This window comes from Phoca vitulina, unplaced genomic scaffold (genome assembly GCF_004348235.1).
Source record: "Phoca vitulina isolate PV1807 unplaced genomic scaffold, GSC_HSeal_1.0 scaffold6, whole genome shotgun sequence".
Classification (NCBI taxonomy): Eukaryota; Metazoa; Chordata; class Mammalia; order Carnivora; family Phocidae; genus Phoca; species Phoca vitulina.
The window spans coordinates 11,732,547-11,745,095 of NW_022589709.1; the positions used below are offsets into that span (position 1 = coordinate 11,732,547).

The 12,549-nt window shown below is 38.4% G+C and overlaps 1 protein-coding gene and 1 pseudogene across 11 annotated transcripts in view; one reads left to right on the top strand and one right to left on the bottom strand.

Annotated features, from left to right (window-relative positions):
- TENM2 (teneurin transmembrane protein 2) overlaps nucleotides 1–12,549 on the top strand; it is a 1,203,413-nt gene that overhangs the window by 333,959 nt on the left and 856,905 nt on the right. The gene's annotated exons all lie outside the window — the stretch shown is intronic.
- Nucleotides 1,305–5,373, bottom strand: LOC116631895 (annotated as a pseudogene).

A 12,549-nucleotide genomic window follows, 5' to 3' on the forward strand; every position in this document is an offset into this window, starting at 1 on the left:
CTTGGGGATGTGTATATCACTTTGCTTTTCTAATTTCTCAATTCTCTTATTATTTTCATTATTATATATACATATATACTATATATGTACATATTATATATATACACACACATTTATACACTAGCATCTCTCTTTTTTTAAAGATTTAATCTATTTATTTAAGAGAGAAAGCACACAAGAAGGGGCAGTGGGAAGGGAAGAAGCAGGCTCCCCGCTGAGCAGGGAGCCTGATGTGGGGCTCGAGCCCAGGACCCTGGGATCATGACCTGAGCCAAAGGCAGACGCTTAACGGACTGAGCCACCCAGGCGCCCGCATATCTCTTTTTTTATTTGGGGTTGCATTGGGGTTTGATGTCTGACAATTTTCTGATGCTAACTTATGTAATCATTATCTTCCTTCCTGTTAAAAAATTGTGCTAGAGATTCTGCTATTATCTCTTTTCTCATATGTATGAAAACATCTCATAAAAACATTTGTTATTGAAGGATAAAATTGTGGCTATTGGAATACAATATAATGTTACATATTGACCAGGTAGTTCTTTATGTCCAAATGTTTACTTAGAGGTACTTGTATTAGTCAAAGCTGTTTTTTTTTTAATTCATAATATAAATAATTAGAGATTTAATATCTGACGTATCAGAATGATGCTAAATTTTATTAATGTTGGACTGGTAGGAATTTTAATAAAATCTTAGTCACCAACTCATGACACTGCAACAGAAATTAGTGTAGGGCTGTGAGAGCTTTGTGGAACTGCCAAAATCTGAGTCCGAGTTCCTGCTTTTCTTGACCATGTCCTTCAGCAGGTTGTATCATTTTCCTGCTCCTACAAAATAGCTCTCACTGAATAGTAGTTTCTTTTCATTAACAAGTTCCCAACAGAAAGTCACTGTTTTATCTTTTGAATCACATAGTTGTGTATGTTTCCTATAAAGCACAACTTCAAACAATTCAATATTGGCTGCATTATTTTGGTTAAATCTGGATGACGAGACAAGGAAATTCAAATATATATAAAGGATCAGCCACAATCAAAATTAATTTTTTTTTTATTGCTGTGAAGTCCGGAATCAGGAATGCTGATGACTGGGTTCATCTCCTCCAGGGGATGACCCTGGGAACACGGTTGCTTTCATTGGTGGTGCTCCCATCTTGAATCCGTCATTCCGGATCTCCTGCATCACAAGGGAAGGAGAACATGGAGGGGGATCGTTTGCTTTTTCAGCTCTCTGGATTTTATTTATTTTTTTATTTTTATTTTTATTTTTAGAACATCTTAAATTTTTAATCCTTTCTTTACAGGTTACCCAGACCACTTTTGATTAAGAAAACTGTAGAAAGTTAGTAACTGCCGCAAGCAAACGCCCGGCGGCGGCACGTGTCAATTTTCCACAGAGTCCTGCTTTGCGGGGCGTCCGAAGGCGTTGCTCGGGGTCTCCGCGCACACTCGCTGGCCTCGGTCGCAGCAGAGTTTAGTCCACAGGTCGCTTCTCCCCGTATTTCTTTGTAAACTCTTCAGCGTTCTTACAGAATTTTTTACGGTCCTTATTCTTCATCTAGGTCAGCCCGAAGTGGGTGCTTCGGGCTGGGGGTCGTTCACCAGTGCTGTGAGGGACGGGATTACTTGGTCGGTTTTGGTTGCTGGCTCCCAGTTTTCGGCACTAATTACTGGCAGACAGACCTGCCCCTTTTCATCGACGTTCGGGTGATCTTTGTTTTAAATGTGATCTTCGGTGGTTTGAATGGGTACTCTGCTGGAAAGTTGATTTTGATACTGAAGCCCCCCTTATCATATGGAGGGTTGTCAGGAACAATAAGCCCTTGCCAAGTCAATAAATTAGCTTCATCAACCTGGATGTTACGGAAGTTTTCGTTCCCCGTTTGCGGGTTTCTTCGCGCTCCGTCCTCAGCCGCCTGCTGGCCGCATCTTGGATTGGTGCTGCCAGCTCTCCGGGCTTTAAACGGCGCGCGTCACTTGTGCTTCGCTCGGCTGACGGGAACTAGACGTGTGGTCTGACCTAGATGGCTTGGGAACGGAGTGATCATTCCTGGCTGGGCAACCACCTTCTAGTAGCGGTTCTATACCATGGAAAGGGAAACACTAATTTTAGTAGACAGTTAATTCTCAGTGACTCTCAAGCCAAATCTCTAGGCAGAAAATTAAGAGTTGATCTGACTCTGAAACGTAAAGGAATCTTGAACCCTGGGCCAATTAGGTGTCGATGGGGGAATGGTGGTAAGTAACTTGGTAACTCTCAGATGAGGGGATGGTCCCAATTAGCTGTTTTCGAAAGTATCCTGGCCCACGTCATTGTATTAAATTAGAAGAGCGCCGTTGCTCTGGTTAGAGGGACTTTGGGAAGGGACAGCTCTAGATAGGTCCTTCTCACCTACTGCAGGCGCTCAGCAGAATCCCTAGGGATCCTGGAAAGTAGATGAAAACCACCAGAGTAGGTTAGCTCAGAATCCCTTCCTCTCTCACCATTCTCTGACTTAAGGTTTTTATTCTCTCTCCCTCCTCTTTTACTTCTTAATAAAATCTTCTTTAAATGATCACTATAGAAAGTCTGGAGTAGAAACTAAAGACTGGCAGCCCAAAGACCTACCTTATTTGGATTGCACTTTTTTAAAATTACATTTTTTGGCCATTATTTATAAATAAGTAAATATTACACAGAGTCTAGATTTAAGGCTCTTTTAGAAAAAAATGCAAAACCAGGCAACATTACTTCTGTCTTTATGGATGGCAGATACCTACTGGAGCTAACAACTGCCTTATCAAAACTCTCATTTTTCTACAAGCCCCCACTGCTCCTTAATGCCCTTTACACTGGGTGACTTAGCTCCTTTGTGTTAACTGCCTAGCTTCTGTAAGTCATTTGAATTTACAAAATGCGATCTAGTGGAAAAAAATATGACCTCATTGAAATTTTTATCTTTTTCAGGCAAGCAGGTAGATATTAAAAACTTGTGAGCAAGATTAAATTGAATCTCCACTTTCAATTGTTCTTCAACCTATTTTTCATAGAAAGTTCTACTGCGTGATCCTCTCCTTTTTGGGAGACATTTATTTATAAAATGAATTTTCCACAATAATTATTCCCCATTGCCTCTGTTACTCCCCATAGCCTTTCGGCTTACAAGATTTTAGACTTCTGCTCTGAATTAATTCAAGTAGTGATTTTCTCTTACCAGACAAAGGGTCTATATAGCAACAATATATATGACAAAAGACGTAATGGCACCTTTATTTTTTTTTTTAATTTGGCAGTCTTTTTCTTAGAGTTGTAGCTAATAATGTCTTTCTGAGGATGTGTAGTGAAACTTTGACATATGTCATGGTTGTCAAAGTCAGCATTAACACAAAATAATAAGTTATTTAATGTAGGATTCAACTTTATTATTTTTTCAAGTAAGCTGTCTATCACCAAGTTCTAAAGTGGATTTCTTTAAAGTCTCCCTGTCTCCAGAGAAAAGGGGAAAAGGCAGTGTGTCCCTGGACAGGATCTATGACTCATTATGTCAATCAAACCCCACTTCAGAAGGGAATAAAGAGATTTGTATCTCAAAGCTGTGCATAACGACTCCTCGGCTTTTCATTTCATATTTATGAGCGGTTTACTTTGAAGTGTTTATCAGCCAATGCTCAGAAACATGAGGGAGCCTTGCCTGAAACCATACTCATGCGTCTAATCTGTGAAATGCTTGCTGAGCAGACTAGCTCATCAGCGCATGCCATGCAAAAATAAATACATAAATAAACTTTTTGTTATTTGAGGTCTTGGAGCCATGTCTTTATATGAACTATAAAAAAGGGATAAATGGTGCTGAACATTTGGAAATCGGTGTAACACAGGAAACTTGGCTCTGTGATGTGCAAAAGGAAGAGAGGGGTGGATAATTTCTTGCTTGAAATAAAACCTGGTAGAATGCAGAGAAATAAAAATACACAAATATTTGCATATACTTCTCAGATGGTCTAAGGCTTTGGGTCTGTCCAAGTGACCACATGATGGCAATGAATAGTATAGGTTGTTTTGTTTAAAAATATACATACAGATATATGTTTTTTGAAGATAGAATTCTCAGAATGGTTAGAGAGATGGCATTGCCAAGGTGTCAAAAGCACTAAACAGAAAGCTGTTTTACATATTTTATCTGTATTAGTGCCCCATGTGTATTTTAAGATGTATAAAATAGGTAGAAGGAAAAGTCAGAGAAGGTGAAGAAGGGGGCGGGTGCATAGAGGTAAAAAAAAAAAAAAGTATACATTCTTGATGAATGACACTGGTACGTTCTCTCTATTTTTAATCTACCTCTCTAACTTTCTTTAACTCAACAAATGTTCATTGAGCAGCTACTACACTAGATCCTGACTTTCCAGTGGTAGAGATCAGCCAGCGTTGCTGAGAAGGATCTGGCATGTTGAGCGGGGCTGACAAGTGGACAAGCTAATGTTACTGTCACACCTCAGTTTCTTACTGTGACCAAGGGATGCTCAGTTGTCTACTTCTTGACATCGGATCCCTTATGTCTGTGCTTCATTCTCAACTCTTCATTGCAAAAAGGGTGTTTAAAGAAATAAGCCTAATTCACTTTTATAAGCTACAGATTATTTCATTGATTTGAACAGTTGGATGGACATAAAGGATGGGAATTCAGAAGCCATTCTCTTATAAAACAGTTTGTTTCCTGTTTTGCCCTTTTTGTGCAGATTCCCCTCAGTATTCTAATTGGGAAAAGTGGCTCTGATGCCTAGACTCTCACTAGAAATATCATATAGTCACTGAAGTTTAAAGCTGAAAGTCTTTAGACTCAACTAAAAAGCATGACAGGTGAGAGAGGACCCAGGCTTTGGAGCCAGAAGGAGAAATGCACTAATTGGGGCTATTTTATCTACTCATCACATGGCCTTAGAAATGTTATTTCTGTCTTTTGAGCCTAATACCTTCCTCCTCATTTTGTCTTGAGGATTATATGAGATTTTACACATAATGTGTTTATAACCCAGTCTTGACACGTACTACACAACCAGTAACTACTAAGCCATAAATGTTTGTTGAATGACTGAATGAAGGATGCCAACCCTCCTGATCCCATCCTTTTATTTTCAGAGAAAACCTGAGGAGTCAGGGGATGAAGGGGCTTACCCAAGATTATATGTTTGCCTCTCAGAATCAGGCTTTCTAGAGAAAAAAAAAATAGAGTTACCTCCCCCGCTGCATCTGCCTTCCCACACCCACCAACGTAGGTAGAGTGAAAAATAAACTCACCAGGAATACAGCATGATATTGGCATTGTATATGTATATGTTTATCTTCTTTGTTAGCCTGTGGAGATCGCCCAAAGCAGGGACACAGCTTTTCCATCTCTGTATCCCTGGTTGGTTCCTAGCACATCTTTTTGTCTATTTGTAGAACTGCATTGAACTAATCAGTTTGAAACATAAACAGTGGGTGCCCTTGGGTCTGTGTGAGCCATATAATGGCAATGATTCTGAGGAAGAGAGACTTAAGTACAAAGAAGCATAAAACCTGCCAGATATGTAGGAACATCAACCAAAGCCTTTGTGGGGTGTGTTCCTGATAATGCTGATGGATAGGTTTTCTGAAAAGACTATTTTGATTTTCTTATCCGAATGGAGATTGAGTGCACTGCACACAAGAGAAAATGATTTGGAGCCAATTCTAAGAGAGAGGAAATTGAAGCAAGAAATAAGTGTTTGAAATAATAATCTGCTGCTGATCCCTAAACAACCTGAAATGAGAGCACAGGAATTAATGAGGCTCCTAACCCCTTGTGACATAGGCACGTGGGACTTATGCCAGTGAAGCAGCAATTTCCCTGGTGGTCTGTTCACGGGCTATGAGTGAGCAAACAAAACCAATGTCCCCTTTGAAAGCAAAGCTATCTTAATAAGGGAAAGGTTCTCAGAGGAAGGCTCACAAAGTGCCAGGTAGTGCAAATGTTTTTCATAAAGCACCTGGAAAAACCTCAGCAAAGAGAAACATCTCAGTAGAGAACAATTAAGTGTCACATTGGATTTCATTGCCCATCATTCCAGAGAAGTAGCAGTTTTGCTGGGAAAAGTTGGCTTTCTAGGAAGGAAGCAGTCTACCAGGAATGACCACTGATTTTTTTTTTTTTTCTATTTAAGGCAGGGAGAGGCAAGAGAGATGCATCTCAGTTCTCAGTTCTGTCAGAGATATGCTTTGTGATTTCTGGAAAGCTCAGGAACCTCCCTGCTTTTCTGCTACTTGGGGGAGGTAATTCTTGCAACTTTCCATGGATGATGTTGATTCCTAAGGCAGTTTGCTTTGAAAATCTTCAATAAATGTGCCCTCTGAATACCAAATGGAGGAGATAGATAGTATAGTCACTGGATTCTGGGAGATATTTTGGGAAAATGAGGAATGCCAAGGAAGTCATCTGTAATGACTGAACAGTTGTTCTACTAATTAGAAGAGGCAGGGTGATATTAACTCTGGGCATAGCTTTGCCAGAACACCTGAAAACGGAGACCAGGCACTCTCCTGTGCCTCTGGAGCAGCCAAGTGGCCAGAGCACTTGATGTCTGTGCAGGGGATGATGTTCTTTGTGCGTTTCAGGATAGGAACACTATTAGAGCACAGTCCGCATTTCATTTTAAAATCCTTTGAGGAGGTTGATGTTTTGATTCATTGTGATTTTGGCCTTCCATACACGGGGAAGGATTTCACGGAGGATGCAGTGCTGCACCATAACTTTCATGGACCTTAGGCACTATTGCCTTTGTTGGCCCCTTCCTCCCTAAAAAATATTTGATATTATAGTTACAACTATGTAATATAAAGACAAACAAATTATTGTTAAAGATTAAAACATTTTCTACAAACTAAAGGTTTTTTTTCTGATTTTAAAAGAAATTAAACTATTTCTGTGGGCCCTTGAAGGTGTTATGGCCCTGGTGACTGTACTGTGTAAGTTGGCCCTGGGGCTATTGAAATTGACATGTCTTCTTGTCATACTCACCCATGGATCTAAAAAAGTGAATTTCAATATTTTGAGACAAAGACTTCTTGTCTGAAAAAATGGTACAACCATCTGATGAAAAGTAGAAGTTTGTGATATAATATGAATTAATTTCTATGGGTTCAGAATTTATAGTTACATTTACACGTAAGGAATAAATTGGTCCACATATAACACATCACCCTGATTACTCTACTTTTCCCCCTAACATAAGAACCATTCATTTTAATAACAGTGTTTTTACATTGCATTTAATATTTTCTCATTTTTAAGAACTGAATGTAGTCACCATAATTTAATTTTTTATGCAAATCAAAGCAGCCCTAGTGAATGATGAGTTCATTGTTACATGTGCACTGTAATAAATTTGTCCCAGAAGTTTTGGAAGTTTATTAAATTTCAAGTGGTCCCTTAATTCTGCTCTGCAGTTGTACTAAACTGTCTGATCTATACCTGGCCTCACACTCTTAGATGTCTGCTTTATCTCCCCCGCTCTCTCCTAAGCCTCCGGCACCTCCTTCCCATCCTCAATCAGTGGCAAACTCCCAAATCCACATCTACCATCTCCCCACTCCCACCAACTGCACCCACAGGCTCTGCCTTCCCTCCTATCACTATAAATGAACAATCTCTACTCTTATCCCAGGTGAAACCCCCACTTGTGTGCAAGATCAGTGTCCCACTGATCTACTAAAGAATGTTGCATCAAGAGCTCTCCCACCTCTCTTTCCTAAATGAACCATCCTTTCATTCCTACCAGCATACAAACATGCTGTGACCTTCCCCCAACTTCTGTTCACTTACTTTTTCCATCAGCTACCACTACATTCCTTCACTCCTTATTGTAGCACATCTCAGATGATGTGTTTGTCTTATTGCCACTGATTCTTCTCCCCTATTTTCTTATAAACACAGTCCAATCAGATTATCACATATACCCCTCCACATAACTCTTTTTGGTGTTTGTTTGTTTGTTTGTTTTTCACCAACGTCACTAGTGATTACCATATTGCTATATCTTCATGTCACATTCTCGATTCTCATCTTAGCAATCTATCAGCAATGTTTGAAACAGTTAATTGCCCCTTACTCTTTGATACACTTTCATTACTTAGATTCTATTCTAGCATATGCTCGTGGCTTTCCTCCTACTGCCCTGGTTGTTCATTTTCATACTCCTTTACAGCTTCCTCCTCTTTGCTCCAAACTCTGAATATAAAAGTGACTTAGGGCTCAGTCCTTGATATTCTTTTCTATGTAGAGTTATTCCACACTGCGATGTCGTCCAGCTCCATGGCACTAAACAGAATCTACATACCAATGACTCCCAAATCTATATCACTTACATATCTATATCTTTTATGTATCCAACTGCCTACTCAGCATCTCCATTTATATGCCTAATATGTAGTTCAAACTCAGATATCCAGGATTGAAATCTTGGTCTGTATGTGTCTTCCCCATCACAATTAATGGCAACTCCTTCTTCTGATTTTCAGTTCAAAAACATTGTCATGGGGGCACCTGGGTAGCTCAGTCGTTGGGTGTCTGCCTTTGGCTCAGGTCATGGTCCCAGGGTCCTGGGATTGAGCCCCACATCAGGCTCCCTGTTCGGCGGGAAGCCTGCTTCTCCCTCTCCCTCTGCTTGTGTTCCCTCTCTCGTTGTGTCTCTCTCTGTCAAATAAATAAATCTTTAAAAAACAAAAACATTGTCACATTCAACTCTTTCTGCCATACCCTACATACAATCCATTAGGAAATCCCACTCTGCCCACCACTTTGCTCCTTACAACCAGAATAGGCTGTGATCATCTCTTACAAATGCATTCTGAGTGGTCTCTTTGATTCTGTTCTTATTCCCCTCCTTCAGTATTCTAACCTAACAGAACAATCCTTTAAAAATGAAAATTAGACAGTGTCACCCCTCTCCCCGAAAACAATGCAATGGCTCTCTGTTTCCCTCTTAGTAAAGATAAATGTCCTTAAAATCACTCTCAAAGCCCTTTAGAACTCAGCTCTCATTAACTCTCTGGCCCTTTCTCATAAGTTGGCATCTTTGTTCGCTGCATTCCAGCCACAAAGTTCCTCTCGCTGTTCCTGGGACATGCCAGGCACATTTCTGCCTGGAACCTTTACACTGATGGTTTCCTTTTGCCCCAGGTATTGGAAAGGCTGACTCTTTCAACTTCTTCAAGTCTTTGTTTAAATGTCATCTTCTCAGTAAGGCCTTCCTAGATCAAATTATTCAAAATACAAAAGGCTTTCACCACTCTATTTTCTGTTTTCTTTTCATAGTACTTACCACCTTTGAGGACACTACACACTTATTCATTATGTTAACTGTTTAATATCTGTTTGCCCCAGCTAAAATATAAGCTCCACTAGGACAGAGATCTTTCTCTCTTTTGTTTTCCGATATATCCCAAGCCTGCAGAACAATGTTTAGCAGTTAATAAGCACTTAATAAATATTGAATGAATGAATGAGACTCTTTACCTTTGTTCTACTTGCCTAGATTCCCTTCTTTTAGGTTTATGTCTCCTCTCATGTATTCATGTTTCTGCTCCCATGAAGTTAGCGGTCTCCATAGACTTATGAATATAGATATTATTAAATCTATTTTATTGCTGTGGAGACTGAAGATCAAGGGTGGAGGAACTAATTAACTTGAACATCATCAGACCATAAGTGGTGGAATAGGGATTCAGATTCTGGATTACTTGCTTCTGGTGTGTTCTTAATCACAAGGATCTAGAGTGTTTCTCCTAGGGAGAAAAGTACATCAGTTTCCTGGCAGTATACCTGTCATGTAATGATTTGTTTGCATGTACTTTTTTTAAAAAATTAAGAATATTTTGTTAGAGCAATTATAGGTTCACAGCAAAATTGAGGGGGAAGGAACAGAGATATACCATATACCTCCTTCCCCCACACATGCATAGCCTCTTCCATTATCAGCATTCCCTACCAGAGTGATAAATAAACATTTATTACACCTGATGAACCTGCATTGGCACATCATTATCACCCAAAGTCCATAGTTTACATTACACTTCAGTCTTGATACTATAAGTTCTATGGGTTTGGGCAAATGTAAAATGACATGTGTCCATCATTATAATATCATACAGAGTATTTTCACTGCCCTAAAAATTGTCTGTGCTCCACATATTCATCTCTCCCTGCTGAATCCCTGGCAACCACGGATCATTTTACCGTCTCCATAGTTTTGCCTTTTCTAGAATGTCATATAGTTGGAATCATACAGTATGTAGACTTTTCAGATTGGCTGCTTTTACTTAGTAATATACATTTAAGTTTCCTCCATGTCTTTTCATGGCTTTATGGCTCTTTTCTTTTTATTCCTGAAAAATATTCCATTGTATGGGTGTATCACAGTTTATTTATCTATTGGTTGCTTTTACTTTTGCTTCATAATTTTATTCCTGATTGGCTAGATGTTAAATAGACATGCAAGCAGAGGCATTTCTTTGTAGTTTATTTCAAAATGTAACCATAAAAATGTTGAAAGACATGACTTAATAGAAAAATTATGATTTTGCAAATATTTTTAAGTATGTGATAAAAATAGACTGTCCAAGACTTCTATTTTTCAATTATTTTAATTTTTAGGAAAAAAAACTTTAAATCAGAGAAAAGTACAGAGAATAAAGTACACAGTACTCATCCCCTGTAATTAACAAGTGTTAATATTTTGTCAAATTTGTTTCAAATCCTCTTTCCTCCCTCTACTCACTCCCCCACCATTGCATTCTTCTCTCTGTATTGCCAGAAATAATTGCTATGAAGAATTTGGTGTATGTTTTTCCAGTTCAGATTTATCTTCTTAGTATTATGTATCTAAAAACAACATATAGCAGCCATTATATTTTTCTTATTATGCTTTTGTAACTTGACAATTGGATTTTGAGGTCTATCTCTATTAAGACCCAAGGCGGTTATTTCTGTTAATTCTCTACTCATAAAATTGCCAATATGTGGCTAATGGCGGCCAGTATTAAAGGTTTGTTTTTCTTCTTGCTGGTTTCTCGGGAGACTTATTTCCTCCAAAAGTAAGCAGTGTATAAACTAAACTACTTGACACATCTAACTTTGGTAATAACAGTTTTGAGTGGATAGTGTGAAGATCTTGTTTTTAAAGAGTTATCAGTTGATGCCTCTAGATATGCTAAAATCCTTGTAAAGCTGTTGTCTCCATTGTATGTGAATGAATCCATCACTTGTTAAAAGCAATGCTTGTAAGGCCCTTTAGTTGATGGCTCAAACTACATTGGGAATGAAGTATTTTAGTGGCAAGTTAGTCTCTGGTATTGCCGAAACTGATTAGTTACAGCATCACTCACACCATGAACATAATAGTGCTGATGGTAGAGTATTTCAGCTGTGATGATATAAGATTTTTTTACTCCATTGAGCAAGCTTCTGCCTTCTATTCCTGAATTTCCTTTTGACTTTGAGTTTATGTGACTCAACAACTCTCTGTAAGTCAACAGCTGCCAGATGCTAAATGTAATTAAGGCTTTACATGTACTTGTAACCTACGACATGTGTTTGGAACACAGGAAGCAAGGTGGGAAAGGAAGAAAAGGAAAACTCTTGATTCAGTTTCAATTATCCTGTCCCTGTTTAATGATGCTAACAGGCACTAGGAAACTGTGGTCTTGCCATTCCCTACAATCTCTGTGCCTGGATGCTTAACATAGTTTTAAACAAGTATCTAAATCCTAGCAGTAATTGGTAATGAAGCAGTTGATTTAAAGGAATTGATTTACAAACAAGAGTATATCATTAACATTTCTCCCCAATATTTGTGGTTACAAAGTAGACTCTGATTAGTTACTGAACAAAATGTCTGCTATACATATATACACCTGGTGATAGACTGCGATCTATCCATCTCACAAGATGTCAGACTGTAGATTAGTTAATTAACTCTTGAGATCTAGAATAATCCTTCAGGATGGGAAAGTCAAAGTGTTTTCAAAACATCAAGTGCATGATAGAGACAGGGACCTTCATGAGTGCTGAGAATGCAAATGTCATGTCTTTGTCAAAATTTTAGTTAATGTTGGTAGTGTCTTTACTGACAAATCAAATATTCTCCGTTTTCAAGAAACTAGAATGTTACCTTAATTAATAGAATAAACATTAAATATATCTAAATAGACTGCAGTTTAGCTGGAAAAGTATTCTGTTTGTGTAGAGGTAGGAAAAATTACAAAGGGAATCATGTCCATCATTTTGCATTTTTATGCTTACTAGTAACATGGTAATAGTAATATTAATAATAGCTAATATTTATTGACTTTTGACTTTGTTGTGGAATATTCTAAATATATATACTCTCTGACACAATGCCCAGAGGCAAGTACTGCTATAATTTCCTCCATTTTACAATTGAGAAAACTGAAAAATAGGAATATTGAATAGCTTGATCAAAGCAAAAATAATATAGTCCTCCCAGTAAGTAAGACAAATCTCCAAGCGGCTAAAATAAAACAAAATAAAAATCA